Raw genomic sequence first — 18,819 nt, 5'->3', positions numbered from 1 at the left:
TAAGGATATTCTATATACTTATTTATAGTTAAAAGATATTGTAAAAAAAAAAAAAAGATATTCAAAATAATCTTATTTCTCTCCAGGTTCCTTGAACTCCATTCCTTCCCTCTTCCCATAGAAAACCATTTTAATTTTTTTTTTATTAATCCAGTGTTTATTTTGGCTAACGTAAACATATGTATACTTATGAGCGTGTTGCTTATGTGTATTTGCATATATATGTGGAGAATTTATTCCTTTCTAATAGCAACAATATTGGTGATATTCTTTTAAAACTTTTATATATTGTAGAGTAATATAAATAAGTTACTATGGCAATGTAAAAAAAGAACTTTAGTGTAAAATGAAAGAGACAAAAGTGTAAAATAGAGTGATGTTAACCAAGTGACAGAACAAGAAGCCCCAGACCCTTCTTCCTCCTACAGAAACACCAATTCTACAATAATACGCTGACCAATTCCCTTTAGGAGAAACCTAGAAAACCGTTCAGAGACTCTTGCACCTCGGATGAGCACAAAACCAACCACATCAAAGCAAGTAGGAAAATTCATGGCAATTTCTCAGGGTACTTCCTCCGTCTGGCCAAAATGCTGTACATTTAAGAGAAAACTCCCAGCTCCCAGCTGTTCCTTGGGGAGAGAGAGAAAGAGAAGACTGGATGGTACATGCAATATTCTGACGTTTTTGGCAGCTGAGCAAAAAATCGGCATCTGTCTTGCCATTCTTGGAGGCTAACAGGACTCAGCATACTCTACACAAATGAGGACCACTGAGCACAGAAGTTCTGGGTGGCATGCCGCCCTCCACAGGACCTGCAGCGCAGCAGGCAGAAGTTGATACAACTTGGTGACTTATCCCTCAGAAGGAAAGAGAAGAATGGAATATGAATCCAGCATTCTAGATTTTGCAGGGCTGCCCAAGGGACTGGTTTCCATCTCTCCTCAGCACTCACAAGACCTAGAACACTCTAGATGCCTGCGGGCCACTGAGAACAAAGAAATTGCCGGGCAGGGTGCTCCAGAAAACCTGTGATACAGCAGACAGACACCAGAGGGAGCAAGAGAATACAAGCATCTAAAAAAAAAAAAAACCCTCGAATGAGGAATCTAACTGTGCGAGTCCAGGGGAGATAATCCACAGAAAAGACTTGAGAGGCCCCCAGAACCTCCAGGCAGGCTGATTGGTGAAAGTCTTCTTTTGTACAAGGCTGGTCTGTAAAAGCTGGGAGATGTGTGGATGCCAAAACAAAGGTACAATAAACAGGAAGAAATGAGGAAATGGCCCAATAAAAGGAACAAAATAAGTCTCCAAAAATTGACCCTGAAGAGGAAGCATATTACATTGAAAAAGAGTGGAAAAAGCCTGAGGAACTTACGGGATACTGTCAAGAGGATCAATAGTCATATTATGGGATGCCAAGAAGAAAAGAGAGAGAAAGTGGCAGAAAGTTTATTTTAAAAAATAGCGACCAGAAACATCACAAATCTGGGGAAGGAAATAGCCGTCCAGATTCAAGAAGCCCAACAAGTACCAAATAAGTTCAGTGTTAAGAAATCTACACTGAGACACATTATAATCAAATTGTCAAAAGTCTAAAGACAGAATTTTGAAAGCAGCAAAAAAAAAAAAAAAAAGATTCATCACATACAAGGGAACTTCATAAGAGGGTCAGTGGATTTTTTTTTTTAAGCGGAAACCTCCAGGCAAGAAGAGAATGAGATGATATATTCAAAGTGCCTAAAGAAAAAAGCTGCCAACCATGAATACTATATCTGACAAAACCGTCCCTCAAAAATGAAGAAGACTTTCCCTGAAAAGCAAAAGCAAGGGAGGTCATCATCATTAGACCTACCTTACAAGACATGCTAAATTTAGTCCATCAAAGTGAAATAAGATGATCAAAGGAGGACAAATATTACATGAATACATTTATATGAGGCATCTAAAGTAGTTAAACTCGTTGAAGCACAAAGTAGAATGGTGGGCCAGGGGCTGGAGGAAAGGGGAAGTGGTGAGCTGCTGTTCAATGAATATAAAGTTTCACTCATTCAACTTTTTTGGAAGACAAAAAAGTTCTAGAGATCTGCAGTGCAATAATGGGCTTATAGTAAATGATACTGTACTGTTCACTGTTGAAAGTTGCTAAGAGGGTAGGTCTCATGTTCTAATTTAAAAAATGTAAAGTGAAAGTACAAACTCTTTAATGTTAAATTTACACTGAAAATGTCAATATGAATTCATGATAGCTTTTATTTTCAAAATACATATTTCCTTGCCCTGTTCATTACAAATATCTAAAAGCGATGAAAATCTATATGCTCCAAATACTATTCTTCTTCTTGCTTTTTTCACTTAATATATGCAAGAGATCATTCTATCTTAGTCTATGGATGTTTTGCTGAGTTACAATTTATATACCATAAACTTGACCCACTTTAAGTATACGATTGGATGATTTTTAGTAAATTTCTAAGGTGCACATTCTTAATCCAGTTTTAGGACATTTTCATCACCAAATAAGACCTCTAATTCCCTTTTACAGTTAATCCATTTTGCTATCCCCAGTCCCACCAATCTATTTTCTGTCTCTATAATTTGCCTTTTACATCTTCATAGTGTCCAACTGTACAGACGAATAATAATTTATTCAACCAGTCCTCTCTTGGGAGACGTTAATTTCTTATATTTTGCTATTACAAATAATATCAGAGTGAATAACTTTAAATCATTTCATTTCATGTGAACAAATTATTTCATATTTTTACCATATTATACTTAAATGTATGTTGAGGTAGATTCCTAGAAATGAAATTGCTAAGTAAAGGATAAATGTATATGTAATTTTGCTACCTGTTAAAATTCCTCTCTATAGAAGTTGTTTTACTTTGCATTCTCATTAACAATATATAACAAAGTGTCTGTTTCTTCACAGTCTTATCAGTTGAGAAGGCAGTGAACTTTGAATTTTGTCAGTCTGCAATGTAAGAAGCATATCTTGGAGAATTTTAATTTGCATTGCTGTTATATTAAGTATATTAGAGCACATTTTTGTGTGTTTAAGAGTCATTTTCATGTCTTCTGTGAAATATTTGTTCATATATTTTGCCCATTTTGCTGTAGGATTGTTGATCTCTTTTCCATCTTGGAAATTTTAAATATTAGATTTTTTTGGTGAAAATGCATACATATATTTCCTTTGTGCTGTTTTCTTTTCTTTTTTTGCCATGCCTAGGATTTTTAACATATCATATTATATATTGATATTTTCTTCATGACTCTGAATTTTGAGACAGTTAGATATTTTTCCTACTTAAAGATTATAAAGCTATTCATCCATGTTTCCTTCTTGTTCTGTAATGCCATCACAATACCTGATGTTAGTGGGACTTAATGCTTCATTTAGTAAGAAACTGTTTTTCATGCTAAGAAATACATATTTCTTTTTCTTCTCCTCCTTCTTCTTCTTCTTCTTCTTCTTCTTCTTCTTCTTCTTCTTCTTCTTCTTCTTTTTTTTTCTGAGACAGGGTCTTGCTCTGCTGTCATCCAGGCTGGAGTGCGGTGGCATGATCACAGCAAATCATTACCCCCAGCTAACATTTATGTACTTTTAGTAGAAACGGGGTTTCACCATATTGGCCAGGCTGGTCTCGAACTTCTGGCATCAAGCAATCCACCCACCTTGGCCTCCCAAAGTGCAGGGATTATAGGCATGAGCACCATGCATGGCCATATTTCATATTTTAAAATAACCAATCTGATACGGTTTGGATCTCTGTCCCTGCCCAGATCTCATATGAAATTGTAATCCCCAGTGTTGGAGGTGGGGCCTGGTGGGAGGTGATTGGATCATGGGGGTAGATCCTTCCTGAATGATTTAACCCCATCCCCTCGGTGCTGTTCTCTTGATACTAAGTTCTCACGAGATCTGGTTGTTCAAAAGTGGGTAGCACCTTCCTCCTCCCTCTCTCTCACTCCTACTCCTGCCTTGTAAGTAGTGCCTGCTGCCTCTCCTGCTTCCTCCATGATGTAAGTTTCCTGAGGCCTTCTCAGGAGCCAAGCCAGCTTCATGCTTCCTGTACAGCCTACAGAACCGTGAGCCAATAAAACCTATTTTATTTATAAATTATCCAGTCTCAGGTATTTATAGCAGTGTAAGAATGGACTAATACACTAATAATTATCATATTATTGAATTTTTTAAAATGAGAAATCGGTGTTTAATATTGTCTGTCTTTTCCATATTCATGAAGATGATTATATGAACCATCTTTATATTTTTCATTGAACTACACTTGGATATTATGTATTATTTTTTAATGTGCTGATAGATTCTATTTGTTACTATTTTTAAGATTTTTTGATCAACATTAGTAAGTATGTTTTATTGGTTTATTTTTGTACAATCATTATCAGAGGTTGATATGAATATCATGTTTATAGAACTGGAAATCTGGAAGTTTCCCTTCTTTTTCTATCTGGAGCACTTTAAGAAAAATAGGTATCTAAACTTTAAAAGCTTAGTAGAATACCCTATGAAATAATCTAGTAGTCCCTGTCTTTTCATTGAGGAAGATGCTCAAGAGTCTATTTTGTCTGCAATAACTGCTTTGTTTAGACTTTCTTTACTACTGGGGTCAGGTTGAATCATTATATGTTCCTAAACAGTTTTAATTTTACCTAAGTTTTTAATATTATTTATATAGTTGCACGATAGTGATTTTAAAAGTTTTCTCTGTTCCATTGGATAATTTCTCCTTTATTATTCTTATTTAATTGGTGCCTTTCCTTAACTAAATTTAGTTGTCTAGGTTTTATTTTTTCAAATAATCAATTTATTCATTTCTCTGATTTTCTGTCTATGTTTTTCTCTTTTCTAATTCATTTCTAATTTTATCTTTATTAATTTTTCATTTTGTCTTTCTTTTGATTTGCTTTGTTGAGCACTTTTAGCTTTGGGGTTAGAATTTTAATTTATTTATTTTATCATCTTTGATATACATATTAAAGGATATAAATTTTCCTAAGAAAATTTACTACTTTAACAGTTTTCCATAGCTTTAATTTATGTGTTTGTTTTTATTTTCCATAAATTTTGCAGCTTTGTTTTATGTTTCCTCTTTGATCCAAGAGTTGTTCATAGAAAGTTTAAAATTTATTTATTTATCTATTTGTGTATTTATTTATTTATTTTTGGGATGGAGTCTTGCTCTGTCACCCAGGCTGGAGTGCAGTGGCGTGATCTCGGCTCACAGCAAGCTCCGCCTCCCGAGTTCACGTCATTCTGCCTCAGCCTAACAAGTAGCTGGGACTACAGGCGCCCGCCACCACGCCTGGCTAATTTTTTGTATTTTTAGTAGAGACGGGGTTTCACCACGTTAGCCAGCATGGTCTTGATCTCCTGACCTTGTGAACCAACCACCTCGGCCTCCCAAAGTGCTGGGATTACAGGCGTGAACCACTGCGCCCGGCCAGGAAATTTTAAATTTTTACAGGGTTGGTATCTTCTAAAAAATTTGTATTTTCTTACAGATTTGTAGTTTTATTAAATTTTGATTAGAAAATCTTACTTGAATTATTTTACTTTCTGGAATTTATTGAGGCTTTACTTGTGGTCTAGTCCAGTTAGTTTTTATATATATACAAGTGCACTGAACAACGAATATTCTCTAATTTAGAGGAAAATAATATACTGCTATCCAGTTGCTTATTAATTTTTGTTTGTATTTTCTATATTTTCATCATTTTTTGTCCATTCATTTACCTATTACATAAAAGGTGTGATAAAGTCTCCTGTTTTTAGAGTGTCTCTATTTTCCCTTCCATTTCCTGTAGTATCTCCTTTGTAACTGTTGCTATTGTGTCATTTGTTATGAATTGCAGACTTTAGCTTCAAGAAGTGTACTTCTTTGTCTTGGTTAATGTTTTCTGGCCTGAATTCTACCTTTTCTGATATCAAAATTGTAACTCCTGCTTCATTTTTATTTGCATTTACCTGCTGTATATTCACTCATCCTTTTAATTTTAACCTTTTGTTTGTTTCACGTTTCAGTTAAGTATTAATCAATGTATTCTCCAACACATTACATCAGCATGATTTCATACATCTAGAAGAGAAATATTTCCTGGTTATGTAGAAAATTGTGCAGATGGCTTCTGGAAGACTTTCATTCTAAAGCAGCTTTATAGTGAAACATTTCATTTAAATATCTAGACCTTCTTTCTTCAGTTTGCTGTAATCTATATTCATTGAGTAAAACTCATTTTGATCATTGGGACCCCATTTTTTCCAGGGCTCTGGGTTATTCTTTCTGTCCCAGCTAACATCTGGATTGAGCAATGCCAGATGCAAGACAAATAGTGCTACTCCAGTACCTCCAGCTCCAATAAATACAAAGACGGGGATCAAGCTTGGATGCTTCTTGGCCTGACTGAGAATCTGTCAGAGCATGTTTGTGGCAGAGGTCTCTGACTCAAAAGGAAAGAAAAAGCTTAGCCACTAGGCCCTGGGCTAAATAGTATCTCAATTTTAACCTTTTGAATTTGCTTATTTCAATTGTGTCTCTTGAATACAGCATAGTGTAGGGTTAGCTTTGTTAGTCAATATGAAAATCTCTTTCAGTAATCAAGATAAGCTGTTACTTTTATTAATATTATTGATATGTTTGCTTTCAGTATTATCATATTGTATGTTACATTTGCCACGTACTGTGTGGTCTCTTTTCCTTCCTATTTATTTTCCTTTAGTGTTTAGGAAAGTGTGTGTATTTGTTGAAGTCCTTACATTTATACTAACACCTTTATATAATATCTTTAGTCCCCTCTATAGTAACTCACTGTCTTTAGGTTCTCTAATATGTGGAGTACTAAAGTTAGCTAGTACTAGCTAAAAAGGCAGAGTCACAAGGGACAAAGTAAACAAAGGTACTAGGGAGAATCCTTTTTGAATGGATTTGTGAGTGTAGCAAGCCTCCTGGGGCAGCTCAGAGGAGACTGGTACAATTGTGAAGCACCGTACTGGCATGAAGTTGCTTACAGCATCACTACCTAGTCCAACAAGACAAGAAACAGTGATCAAGATCAGAATGGGAACTCTCTAAATAGGATGGGGCCATTATCAGGGAAACAGCATAGAAGAGAATAATATGCAAAAAAGCTGATATCAAAAAGACACTTCAAAATCTTGCTTGGGTTTGGCTTCGTTAGTTAGAGATTCTCTACAAAAATTCTTTAATTCCAGACCCAGAACAAGCATCCTGTTACTCCATTTTTAATCTAAACTGCCAGCTTGCCCCATTTTAAACCTATTCGATTATTCTTGGAAATAGAAAATGAAGTTTGAATTAAATTCTACTGAGGCCACTGTTAGTATCAAAGAGGTCTTTTCCACAGAACATCCTGACAAGAAAGTGTTTGGTAACTAATGATGAGTTATAACAAATGTTGTTGGTACAGGCCCAGAACTCAGCAAAGACCAAATATTTATAATAGTTTAATTTCCAATTGCAATATTTTTTCTCCTCCCTACGCTTTCTCAGTACCCCCACCATGCCATGTCCCTGTGAAAGTGCTTCATCAGGGTCAAATTGGTTAACTTGACATGCTGGTGGTGAAAAGACTAAAAGCAGATGGCAAGAGGCAGAAGAAGGAAAAAGAATACTTCTTCATATATTCATTCCTCACTTATTAAGAATAAACGAATTGCAAGTTACTGACCTACTGCCGTACTAGACTTTCTGAACAACGTGAATGAAGCAACTCAGGTTGCAAAGTGAGCGATCTAAAGCATAGTCCCTCACAGCACCCAACTGGAATATTGTAGAGATCGAAGGTTTAACCCATGTATATCATTTACCATGGTGTCATTGTAGGACCACAGGGAATAATTGCGAGTATTTCCATCATTATGAACTTCTATTAGTATTGAACCAAAAGGAAGGAGTTTAGCACCCATGTGTCTGTGAAGCAAAGCATGACTCCTTTTGTCCTTCTCTGAGATGGGCTATTTATAAAAAATAACAATGCCAAAGATATAATTAATTTACCTGTCTGGAATGTTGTGATAATTTACTAATTGATAAGGTAAAGTGCTTTTAAAACATCAAGTAAAATACAAATTCTAAATATTGTGTAATAGCTTCCTTTGATTAGCATCTTCCATACACAATAATGTAACCTAATTTATTTAAACAATACAAAGTTAAATAATAGAAAGCAGAGGAAGAAACAAATTAAGAGGCATAATCCAAAGAGAAGGGCATATTTTCAGATGAGATTTGAAAAAAGATGGTGAATCAATGAGGCAGAGAGACACTAGGAAGCTGTTCTACTTGAGAAAAGATATAGACAAGGTCTCTCCTTAGACAATCTGCTACATTCTCTGGTATCTAATTATAACATTAAATGCATCCGCATCTCAAATAACATGAATGTTAATGGTGATCACTGCTGAGACACAAAAGAGCACTTAATTACCCTTTGGGAGAGTAAATGCCAACATTACTGAGAATTGTTAAAGTTATATAAAAGTTGGAAAATGCAGTAAGTTGTGGCTGGCTAACACTGAAGATCTGTGCTCCCCTCCAAGACTCTAAGTTGCTGCAGGGACGCACCTGTCCAGCCAGGAACTACATTTTCCAGATGGCTTGCATCCAAAAGAGGTCAGTGGCTAGTCTGGCTGATGAAATATAATGTGTGCTATTTCCAGACTCAGGTGGATAATTAGCAGTTATGTATTTACCATAATCATATTCCTTCCCACAGTAACCCTGGAACAGACATGCTGAAGATAACAGCATAAAGAAAAGGAAGGATCCTAAATCCCAGAACCTCTACTTGAAGAAAGAGACCCATGAGAGCTGCCCAGCTAGCAACATCCACATTGGACCAAGCATTAGTGATAAATAAAGTTTTATTTGCTAAACCACTAGTATTTCAGAGTTGTTCATTACCTACCTATTCCTAGTAATATATTACTATCACTAGTAATATATTTTTATTTTGGAAGTCAGATTTTTTAACTAAACATGCAGTTATGAGAGTGAACAAGTATTACAGACTATGAAAAGGAAAGAATGAAGGGGTGGGGGAAAAAGAAAAAGTTCTCGTTGGAAGAATAAATATGTAAAGTGGAGATGTGAGAGAAAATATGATCAGGTGGTCAGGATGGCTGGAGTGAAGAGATAGACAACGGTCTATTTTTAAATATAGCAGAGAGGTCAGATAAGGTTCCTTACAGTGCTTTGAATTTAGGAACCAGCATGTCATAATTTCCTTTAGTGAAAGCAATTTTCATTAAGTATTGGTAGAATAAGTCACACTACAGTAGATTGAGGACTGAAAGGGAACTGAAGTAGAGAAAGGAAATATAAAATACTTTTTCAAGAAACTTGACATTAAAAGGGAAGAAAGATATAGGAGGGTAGCTAGAGGAAGCTGTAAGGATGAAGGACAGTCTTGTTTTGTTATATTTTGTTTTAAGATTGGAGTGACTGGTGGATACTTAAATGCTAGTGGAAAAGCTACAGCAGAATGGGTATCATGTGAGATGCAGAAGAGTTCCCTGAGAAAATGAAAGAGGCTGGTACAAAGTACTTGTTGAGAGCCTGCCTTAAAGGCAGAAAAGGCACTTCTTCCCCTCAAACACAAGGCAAGAAAGGGTGGGGCTGCAAACTGTGGGAAGAATGGCTGCCTACTCCTACTATGAGAATTGCAAAGAATTTGGAAAACATAGGCAAGAGTTCAGTAATATTGAGATAATGTGCATACAATTAAATAAGAGTTAAACATATATAAAAACAAGATAATGATAAAACTATAAGAATATAGATATACAGAAAGATTCATATAGAATACAGATGTGAAATGTAGTAAAAAAATAGGCTAAAATAGACAGCTTTTTCATAGATACTGGCAATATATTTGAGACTCGTTTTGCAGATATTCTTAGTTAACTGAAGAAGAAGAAGAAAACGAATTCTTATCAAGGGAATACAACATGCCAAATAGTGGGCTGGTTTTACAAATTTTCTCCATTTATTCTAATCACACTTCCATGAATTCCATGAGGTATAATTTCCATTTTTTTTTAAACTTGAGTAAACTGAAGTTCAATTGACAGTTATTAAGTAAAAAAGATTCAAACTTATATCTGTCTGACTTAAAAACTCATGTTCTCATTTTACTTCAAAACTACCATTTCCTTAGTCAATGAAAGAACATTGATTTTGGAGACAAACAAATCAGAATTTCTATATGATTCCCACATCTTCCTATACTGTCAACTTTCTGAGAACAAGGTCTTGTTCACCTTTGTATCACTTATGCACAGCGCAGTGCTTAAATTATTGAAGCTGCCCAATAAGTGAATACAGCATTAAATTTAATTTCTTTATGACTATTTCAATATTCACAGCAGGATAAAATTTAAATATTACAAAGAAAGACAAATGAAAGATAAAAAATTTAAAGTAAAACTTAAGTTAATCAAGAAATAACTAAGATGGAAAAGTAATAGGCAATATAGATTGCTTAAAGCATTATAATAATTGCAAGGGTAATTTCAGTGATTTACACATGATGGTAACAATGGAATTTATGCCACTGTGGGTGGACAAGAAAACCACATTCCTGCTCTATACTAGACCCTAACATTTTTAAGTGGATGCAGTCAAAAAGTCAAAACAGCATATTAGTGTCAATTAATCACTATCCAATATTCCAAAAATACTTTCTTTTCCTCAAAACCTATATTGAATTTTAAAATTTCACTTCCATGTTCATATTGTAAATGATTTTTACTTGCATTGATTTTAACCCCTTTTCAGACTTCAGTTGGGAAGCTCAAAGAGCCTTCCTTTCAAAAATCAGATTTTAACATATACAATTTTAACAACATAGAGTTAAGAGTTTGGAGCTAAAGCAAAGCATATTCTAACAAAAGTTCACAGTTTTAGGTATCAAAGGAAATCATAATATGCATAATGCACAACAAGCAACATTTGCAAACTACATGTGTAGTATGGGTACATCTGCTATAATATTTCATTTGAATACTATCTTTGTATTATGCACTCAGCATGTCAAGTAGTACCAGCTTTTTCACTACCTGCAAATAACAAAATATTTAAGATGCTTCACTTTAAATTGATAATCAACAAAGCTCCAAAGCCAAAAATTATAGGAAAAGGGAATGGTGTGCACTGAAGTTAAAATACTAGATTTTATTCATTTATTCAAAAATTAATTTATTGCTTTGATAAAATGATACATGTAAATGTTATAAAATTCAAGTCAAAACAAAAAAGATTTCAAATCCAACCAGATATAAGTAATTTTAATTAATTATAGGTGACTATCAGCCTAGACATCTCTATATGCACAAATGCAGGTAAATAATAGAGGCATAAATGGCTACAAAGGAGGGATTAGTCTATTTATTTTAAAATCATTTTATTTTACTTAACAACAAAACAAAGCAAACTACAAGGTACTTTAGTTTTAGATAAATGTTTCTGTATGACCAAATTAATTAAAATCACAAAGAAAACATTTAGTAATTACTAGTATCACGGCCATCTTAAAAATCGCATTTCACTTTTAAATACTACTGATAATAATATCTAAAGATAAGAAAACTATCATACTTACACTTTCTTCTGCCTTTCATTTTATTTTGTGTTAATTAACTATTATTTGGGGGCTATCACCATTTACCACATTTATATTCTGTCCTATTGCAATAATTCCCATAGACATTTAGTCTTAGCTATATGTTGAAATGAAATGGCACGTACCTCAATTTCTTTTACCAGGTTTTCTCCATTCCTGGTTTCTCTGTTTTAACTCATTACATGGCTGGCTGAATGTCAGCATGAACTAGTTTTTCCAGGAAGGACTCAACAATGCTAATTTTGTTCATGTTTGGGAATGATGTCCTCCTGCTTTCACACTTAATGGACAGTTTGGATGAGTGTAATCTTTTTTGATCACATGGTCTCAGTATTAAGCTTATTTTACGGTATTGTCTTTGGGCATTCAACATTGCTATGAAGAAATCGAAGGCCAGCATGATTTTCCGACTTAGAGATGACATCCCATTTCAGCTTAAAAGCCTGACTCTTTTTTTTATCTGCGAAGTTTCAGAACTTAATTAAGACGTGAATCGTGATTACTTGTTCTACATTAACCTTCTCCAGAACATAATGGGCTCTTTCACTCTGCAGATTCAATTTTGTGTTTATTTCAAGAAATTGGGTTTTTAAAAATGGGTGTCTTTCAATTATTTCTGTTTTATTTGTTGTATTCTCTAATTCAGAAACACATTTATTTTTCGTATTAGACCATATCTTTTCTCCATGTATGAATTTTCTGTGTAACATTTATGCCTTTTGGCTTTGAATTCAAATTTTTCTTTTAATCGCTAATTGATTTTCAGTCATGTTTCCATTACTTGGTGCTTCTGATGTTTTTAATTTTGCTGTGGTGTCATTTGGGAGTTTAAGAAAGAAATTCTGGGCAATCCAGCAAAAGAAGTCAGGATACAAGTAATGGACACAAGGTAGTTACCACACACACGCACACAAAAACTGTGAGTTTTAAACAAAAATAATGTCTGCTTTTGAACCTATCCCTGCTTCAAATATACTTCTAAAGTCAATTATGATTAGGTACCACGAACCCAGAAGTATTAAAAACAGCAAAACACCACCACTCTCCCAAGCATCTAATCTGATATACTCATATTATGGTATGAATGGTACTAATAAATACTTTAACTAATTATGTACTTAAATCTTCTGTGTCCTTTATCCAGTGCTTTCCTTCCCAGCAGCCTAGACAAAAACTATTCAAAATGAAGATTTTTAAATGCTGATATTACTGTCATGTTTCATACGACTTAAAGAAAAAAAAAACTTTTAAAACTGTGTTTTCAATTTGGAAACAACTCACCTAGAATTATGAGGATATCTTGGAGTTTCTGAAAAGCTGATATTTACAGATAATTTTAAGATTATTTTCTTTTTCAAAGAAGTGGGTGGTCTAAAATAAACAGAAATCGGTGAGTTGGATCTTGAAGTAAAGAACAACACAAAGAATGATATTGAAAACATCATATCACAAAGGGAGTAAAAGACATTTAAGAGTCAAATATTACAGAAAGGCATAAAGCAATATCACCTTAACCCACCTAGAAACTTAAAGAATCAAAATGGCTATTCTTTCTGTTTACAAAAGATAAAAACCTCACACAGACTTATTATTTCCATATTCCATATGACCATTTCCCTTGGTATAGGACCCACAGCATTTTACATAATAAGTTGTTTTGGTACCAAGCTTGTTCTTAAATTTGAGAGCTGGGTATTCGAACGTTTCCATGGGTTCCAAAGAGGGCCCAATGGGCTGAGAAATGTCTTTTCTTAGCTTCTACAAAAGTGTGTTTGAAACTGTTCTAAGTAAAACATGTTCCACTCAAAATTATGTTAGCCCATAGGGGGAAAAGTTGAAAATACGGAATGTTAATGAAAAAATATTAAACACTGTTTAGGCTGGAGGTGGAAGTTTGAGGAGAGGTGAAATATTTTGGGGGAGTTTTCACAATTCTAATACCCACTCATTCAAAAGTTCTGATATACCCTATGGAGAAATAACAACCATTAATAACACTACCCAAAATGATTCTGTTATTCCCCTCAGGCTGACAATATCAATTTTACATGTAAGAAAACACTATGCTCATTTTATAGTTTAAGAAACTGTTTTGTTTACTACTGTAGCCTTATAGTATAGATTGAAGCCAGGAAGCGTGATGCCTCCGTCTTTATTCTTTTTACTTAGAATCGTCTTGGCTATACAGGCTCTTTTTTGGTTCCATATGAAATTTAAAGCAGTTTTTTTCTAATTCTGTGAAGAAAGTTAGTGGTAGATAGGGACAGCACTGAATCTATAAATTACTTTGGGCAGTATGGCCGTTTTCATGATATTGATTCTCCCTAGCCATGAGCATGGAATGTGTTTCCATTTGTTTGTGTCCTCTCTTATTTCCTCGAGCAGTGACTTAGTTCTCCCTGAAGAGGTCTTTCACATCCCCTGTAAGTTGTATTCCTAGGTATTTTATTCTCTTTGTAGCAATTGTGATGAGTCACTCATGATTTGGCTCTCTGTTTGTCTATTATTGGTGTATAAGAATGCTTGTGATTTTTTGCACATTGATTTTGTATACTAAGACTTTACTGAAGTTGCTTGTCAGCTTAAGAAGATTTTGGGCTGAGACAATGGGATTTTCTAAATATACAATCATGTCATCTGCAGAGTCAATTTGACTTCCTCTCTTTCTTTTTGAATACTCTGTATTTCTTTCTCTTGTCTGATTGCCCTGACCAGAACTTCCAATACTATGTTGAGTAGGAGTGGTGAGAGAGGGCATCCATGTCTTGTGCCAGTTTTCAAATGAAATGTTTCCAGCTTTTGCCCATTCAGTATGATATTGGATTTGGATTTGTCATAAATAGCTCTCATTATTTTGAGATATGTTGCATCAATACCTATTTTATTGAGAGTTTGTAGCATTAAGAGGTGTTGAATTTTATCAAAGACCTTTTCTGCATCTGTTGAGATAATCATGTGGTTTATGTCATTGGTTCTGTTTATGTGATGGATTATGTTTATTGATCTGGTTTGTTAAACCAGCCTTGAATCCCAGGGATGAAGCCAACTTGATCATGGTGGATAAGTTTTTGATGTGCTGCTGGATTCGGTTTGCCAGTATTTTATTGAGGATTTTCACATTGATGTTCATCAGGGATATTGGCCTGCAATTTTCTTTTTTTGTTGTGTCTCTGCCAGGTTTTGGTATCAGGATGATGCTGACCTCATAAAATGAGTTAGGAAGGAGTCCCTCTTTTACTATTGATTGGAATAGTTTCAGAAGGAATGGTACCAGCTCCTCTTTGTACCTCTAGTAGAATTTGGCTGCGAATCTGTCTGTTCCTGGGCTTTTTTTTGTTGGTGGTGGTAGGCTATTAATTACTGCCTCAATTCCAGAACTTGTTATTTTGGTCTATTCAGGGATTTGGCTTCTTTCTGGTTTAGTGTTGGGGGGGTTTATGTGTTCAGGAATTTATCCATTTCTTCCAGATTTTCTAGTTTATTTATGTAGTGATGTTTATAGTATTCTCTGATGGTAGTTTGTATTTCTGTGGGATCGGGGTAATATTCCCTTTATCATTTTCTTTATCGTGTCTATTTGATTCTTCTCTCTTTTCTTCTTTATTATTCTGCCTAGCGAACTATCCATTTTGTTAGTCTTTTCAAAAAACTAGCTCCTGAATTAATTGATATTTTGAAGTTTTTTTTTAATGTATCTTACCTCCTTCAGTTCTGCTCTGATTTTAGTTATTTCTTGTCTTCTGCTAGCTTTTGAATTTGTTTTCTATTGCTTCTCTAGTTCTTTTAATTGTGATGTTAGAGTGTCAATTTTAGATCTTTCCTGCTTTCTCTTGTGGGCATTTAGTGCTATGAATTTCCCTCTACACATGGCTTTAAATGTGCCCCAGAGATTCCGGTACATTGTGTCTTTGTTCTCATTGGTTTCAAAGAACATCTTTATGCCTTCATTTCGTTATTTACCCAGTAGTCATTCAGGAGCAGGTTGCTCAGTTTCCATGTAGTTGTGTTGTTTTGAGTGAGTTTCTTAATCCAGAGTTCTAATTTGAATGCACTGTGGTCTGAGAGACTGTTTGTTATGACTTCCATTGTTTTGCATTTCCTGATGGGTGTTTTACTTCCAATTATGTGGTCAATTTTAGAATAAGTGCGATGTGGTGCTGAGAAGAAAGTATATTCTGTAGATTTGGGGTGGAAAGTTCTGTAGATGTCTATTAGGTCTGCTTGGTCCAGAACCGAGTTCAAGTCCTGGATATCCTTGTTAATTTTCTGTCTCAATAATCTGTCTAATATTGACAGTGGGGTGTTAAAGTCTCCCACTATTACTGTGTGAGAGTCTAAGTCTCTTTGTAGGTCACTAAGAACTTGCTTTATGAATCTGAGTGCTCCTGTATTGGGTGCATGTATATTTAGTATAGTTANGGATTTTCACATTGATGTTCATCAGGGATATTGGCCTGCAATTTTCTTTTTTTGTTGTGTCTCTGCCAGGTTTTGGTATCAGGATGATGCTGACCTCATAAAATGAGTTAGGAAGGAGTCCCTCTTTTACTATTGATTGGAATAGTTTCAGAAGGAATGGTACCAGCTCCTCTTTGTACCTCTAGTAGAATTTGGCTGCGAATCTGTCTGTTCCTGGGCTTTTTTTTGTTGGTGGTGGTAGGCTATTAATTACTGCCTCAATTCCAGAACTTGTTATTTTGGTCTATTCAGGGATTTGGCTTCTTTCTGGTTTAGTGTTGGGGGGGTTTATGTGTTCAGGAATTTATCCATTTCTTCCAGATTTTCTAGTTTATTTATGTAGTGATGTTTATAGTATTCTCTGATGGTAGTTTGTATTTCTGTGGGATCGGGGGTAATATTCCCTTTATCATTTTCTTTATCGTGTCTATTTGATTCTTCTCTCTTTTCTTCTTTATTATTCTGCCTAGCGAACTATCCATTTTGTTAGTCTTTTCAAAAAACTAGCTCCTGAATTAATTGATATTTTGAAGTTTTTTTTTAATGTATCTTACCTCCTTCAGTTCTGCTCTGATTTTAGTTATTTCTTGTCTTCTGCTAGCTTTTGAATTTGTTTTCTATTGCTTCTCTAGTTCTTTTAATTGTGATGTTAGAGTGTCAATTTTAGATCTTTCCTGCTTTCTCTTGTGGGCATTTAGTGCTATGAATTTCCCTCTACACATGGCTTTAAATGTGCCCCAGAGATTCCGGTACATTGTGTCTTTGTTCTCATTGGTTTCAAAGAACATCTTTATGCCTTCATTTCGTTATTTACCCAGTAGTCATTCAGGAGCAGGTTGCTCAGTTTCCATGTAGTTGTGTTGTTTTGAGTGAGTTTCTTAATCCAGAGTTCTAATTTGAATGCACTGTGGTCTGAGAGACTGTTTGTTATGACTTCCATTGTTTTGCATTTCCTGATGGGTGTTTTACTTCCAATTATGTGGTCAATTTTAGAATAAGTGCGATGTGGTGCTGAGAAGAAAGTATATTCTGTAGATTTGGGGTGGAAAGTTCTGTAGATGTCTATTAGGTCTGCTTGGTCCAGAACCGAGTTCAAGTCCTGGATATCCTTGTTAATTTTCTGTCTCAATAATCTGTCTAATATTGACAGTGGGGTGTTAAAGTCTCCCACTATTACTGTGTGAGAGTCTAAGTCTCTTTGTAGGTCACTAAGAACTTGCTTTATGAATCTGAGTGCTCCTGTATTGGGTGCATGTATATTTAGTATAGTTAGCTCTTCTTGTTGCGTTGATGCCTTTACCATTATGTAATGCCCTTCTTTGTGTTTTTTGATCTTTGTTGGTTTAAAGTCTGTTTTATCAGAGACTAGGATTGTGACACCTGCTTTTTTTTTTTTTTTTTTTTTTTCCATTTGCTTGGTAAATCTTTCTCCATCCCTTTATTTTGAGTCTATGTGCGTCTTTACACGTGAGATAGGTCTCCTGATTACAGCACACCAATGAGTCTTGAGTCTTTATCCTATTTGTCAGTCTGTGTCTTGTAATTGGGTCATTGAGCCCATTTGTATTTAAAGTTAATATTGTTTTATTCGAATGTAATCCTGTCATTCTGATGCTAGCTGGTTATTTTGCCCATTAGCTGATGCAGTTTTTTCACATAGTGTCCATGGTCTTTACAATTTGGTATGTTTTGGCAGTGGCTGGTACTGGTTTTTCCTTCCATATCTAGTGCTTCTTTCAGGAGCTCTTGTAAGGCAGGCCTGGTGGTGACAAAATCTCTCAGCATTTGCTTGTCTGCAAGGGATTTTATTTCTCCTTTGCTTTTGAAGCTTAGTTTGTCTGGATATGAAATTCTGGGCTGAAAATTCTTTTTTTAAGAATGTCGAATATTGGTCCCCACTTTCTTCTGGCTTATAGGGTTTCTGCAGACAGACCCACTGTGAGTCTGATGGGCTTCCCTTTGTGGGTAACCTGACCTTTCTCTCTGGCTGTCCTTAACATTTTTTCCTTCATTTCAATGTTGGTGAATCCGATGATTATGTGTCTTGGGGTTGCTCTTCTTGAGCAGTATCTTTGTGGTGTTCTCTGTATTTCCTGAATTTGAATGTTAGCCTGTCTTGCTAGGTTGGGGAAATTCTCCAAGACAATACTAAGCAAAAAGAACAAAGCTGGAGGCATCACACTGCCAAACTATACTAAAAGGCTATAGTAACCAAAACAGCATGGTACTGGTACCAAAATAGATATATAGACCAATGGAACAGAACAGGGAGGCCTCAGAAATAATGCCACACACCTACAACCATCTGATCTTTGATGAACCTTATAAAAACAAGCAATGGGGAAAGGATTTCCTATTTAATAAGTGGTGTTGGGAAAACTGGCTAGCCATCTGCAGAAAACTGAAACTTGACTCCTTCCTTACACCTTATACAAAAATTAACTCAAGATGGATCAAAGACTCAAATGTAAGACCTAAAACCATAGAAACCCTAGAAGAAAACCTAGGCAATGCCATTCAGGACATAGGCCTGGGCAAAGACTTCCATGACTAAAACACCAAAAGCAATGGCAACAAAAGCCAAAATAGACAAATGGGATCTAATTAAACTAAAGAGCTTCTGCACAGCAAAAGAATCTATCATCAGAGTGAACAGGCAACCTACAGAATGGGAGAAAATTTTGCAATCTA

General features: G+C 35.1%; 1 pseudogene; it reads right to left on the bottom strand.

Annotated features, from left to right (window-relative positions):
• Positions 1–6,202: 6,202 nt before the first annotated feature.
• LOC108528796 (cytochrome c oxidase subunit NDUFA4 pseudogene) lies at positions 6,203–6,451 on the bottom strand (annotated as a pseudogene).
• Positions 6,452–18,819: the final 12,368 nt, after the last annotated feature.

Source organism: Rhinopithecus bieti, unplaced genomic scaffold, assembly GCF_001698545.2.
Source record: "Rhinopithecus bieti isolate Rb0 unplaced genomic scaffold, ASM169854v2 scaffold_5022, whole genome shotgun sequence".
Classification (NCBI taxonomy): Eukaryota; Metazoa; Chordata; class Mammalia; order Primates; family Cercopithecidae; genus Rhinopithecus; species Rhinopithecus bieti.
Note: the sequence above shows the minus strand (reverse complement) of the source record. Positions and strands in the feature narration are given on the sequence as shown.